Below are 2,973 nucleotides of genomic sequence, written 5' to 3'. Positions count from 1 at the left end.
CTGCCCCTGACTGGATTTTGCTACTGATATTGAGCTTTGTCATCCTCTCTCCCCATATATATAATCAATTTGACTTTTGTGCAACCCATCTGGAAAGTTCCAGTATACGTCACCTTTTGTGTTGTTGAAAAAGGTATTTGCAATGAATAAGTCTTAGCACTTTTTTTGCTTCCAATTTTGCTAATTTTTAAAAACATATTATTAATTGAGAGTTAATACATATATCATATCATTCCATAGTTAAATCATGTCAAGCACTATTGTACCACAATCAGTTTTCAAATGTTCTTTTCTTTCCTGGACTCCTTAACATTGTCTCCTTTTACACTCCCACCCCCACCCATACCCACCTTCCCCACTCTCCAAAACCCTTGTTCTACTTAGTATCCCTATAGTAGCTTCAATCCTGGTTTTCATATACCAAAAAACAAAGAACACACTTCAATAGGGTGCCCCCCAATGAAATAACACCTCTGAGATAAACCCTAAAACGAACAAACAAAAGTACAGAATATGTTGAAAACCAGATCAGGTCTACCATGCATCAGAGGGGGGATCAACTGACAAGGTTTCAACTGTTCAAGTCAGGTTTATGCCTTTGATCTTCTCGACTCACCTCTCCATTGCACTCTGCTTAGTAAGTACTTGCCTCCCATCCCTAAATTATGGGCTTATTTCCCATGTAGTCCCACAAATCTATCTTGGGGTCCCACTGTCATCCATAGCCCTATGAAAATCAGATGCTCGCTATTTAGGCTCTGATATTAATCCCTCCTTTGACTTTGGGTTATATGATTTATAATCTTTCGGTGACTGGTGATTGTGTGCACCTTCCATGTGGACTTAGTTGACATTGCACTTAGATGGATGGCTGCTTGTTGCACCTTTAAGAGCCCAGATACTACTTTATCTGATAGCTGGGCACCGTCTAATTTCTTCACCACCTTTTACTATAGCACCTATATATTCTGTGTTCCCTTCCTGAGGGCAAGTATTGAGCTGGGCAATGATGTAAGAAATAATTGTTCTTAAAATGAAAGTAGGATTTAGTGTGAGCCCCAAACCCATTCCTGGATCTAGGTTTTTATGCTTGTTTGTACTTTTTCTGCCTTTGACTCCCTTGCAAAACCTCCTTATTAATTTATGATAGTCCTATCAATTGTCTCCCTGAGGCATAATAATCTTCTGTTAATATTGTCTCTGATTAGTAATTTTTAAAAACCTAGAATCATTTACCCGGGTAGTGTTTTATTAAAGCTTTTTGAGAGAGGGATATTGGGTCAATGTAGGCTAACTCCTATCACAGTACTTGAATTATTCACTGTACAGAATCAACCTTTTCATGTCTGGTTGCTATAAACACAAACAGTGGGGCTTAATTGTCAGGGAAATTTACAATAATAATAACTGAGACTGTCAGACACAGGTTTGCTGGAACAATGCATATCTTAATGCATCGTATAGGGCATTGACGTAGCAAGACCATGTGTGTCCGCCTGCCAACAGTTCAACAGGCTTGCTACAGCTGGCTTCCACTTCCTCAGGCACCATGGATTTTCCGACTTAAGTCCTTAGGTTACAAATGTAACCTGATGCCGTGCACCCTGTCGTTCCGGGATCCAGTGTCCAGACACGCCACGACACCTGGCCTGGGTGCCCAGGATGGACCCAGAAGCCCATTCGGTGGCTATTTGGTGGCCCATTCAGTACAGACCACCAAAGACACTCCCGCTAGGGTTTCCAAAAAACATTTTCAATAATCCTTTCCCCCAGCTGGGGATGGTTTCTCCCTTACTGTCAGCAGACATGCATTTGTGTTCCAACGAAGGGTTTGCTCCCTTTCCCCTCTCCTGGCTTGTTTTTCCCATCAGTCTTCTGCTTCCCTCTGAAAGGGCTGCCTACTTCTCCGGGTGGGGGGGTGGGGTACCTCATCAGAGGTTTACATGGCAGCCAATCAGTAGACAACCTCCCCATCCCCTTCCCCTCATTTGGCCTTTGATCACATCTGGCTTGAGGGATGGAGCCTCCAGCAAAGAGAACTTCAAAATACTTACCTAGAGTATTGGTGCCTGGGTCTTTGGTACCGGCAGGCTCTCTACCAGGCTTTCCAGTTCCCCTGGCCATCAGACTTGATCTGAGAACTGAAATCATGCAATTCCTAGCTTTACTTTAGTTCTATCACCAAGACCATATTTTCCAACTATGATTCCTCTCTCTTTGTTTTCAACTCTGGCATTCCAGTCACCAATAATTGCCAATGCAACCTGATTGCATGTTTAATCACTTTCCGATGGAAAATACTGGTAGCATTCTTCAATTTGTGCACCATAGATTTTGTGGTAGGAACAGAGTGAATAGCCTATTCCATCCTCAAAGGCTGCTCTCAGTAGGGCGGTTTCACGGACGCCTGCTCATGCTGAGTGATCCTGCTGCTATTTGAAACACCAGTGGCATTGCTTCCAGCATCACAACAACCCGCAAGCCACCACCGTACAGCAAACTGACAGACAAGCTCGATTTCCTGACATGTGATGAATAGTCTGCCAAAGACACTGTAGAATGTTAAAAACCAAATACATACCTGACCCACTCCGTGGTATTATCCTGCAAGTAATATGCACATGTAAATGGGCAAATGAACAATGAAGAGCAGAGAAGAATAGTTGCTTCTGATTTATAGTGTTGTTGAAGAATATTGACTTTCTATAAAAGGCTTTCTCTTGGAAGAAGTACAACCAGAATGCTCCTTAAAAGCAAGGACGGCAAGTTTTTTTCTCACATTCTTTGGACACGTTGTCAGGAGGGACCAATCTCAGAGAAGGACACCGTGTTTGGTCACCAAAAAAGAGTGGAACCTTTTACTGGATTGACTCCTTGACTGCAGCAATGGGCTCAAACAGAAACAGTTCTGTTCTGTTCTGTTGCACCAAGCGTCACTGTCAGTTGCAAATAACTTGATGGTACTTCAACACA

This window comes from Tenrec ecaudatus, chromosome 2 (assembly GCF_050624435.1).
Source record: "Tenrec ecaudatus isolate mTenEca1 chromosome 2, mTenEca1.hap1, whole genome shotgun sequence".
NCBI lineage: Eukaryota > Metazoa > Chordata > Mammalia > Afrosoricida > Tenrecidae > Tenrec > Tenrec ecaudatus.
This window is presented reverse-complemented; position numbering follows the sequence as displayed.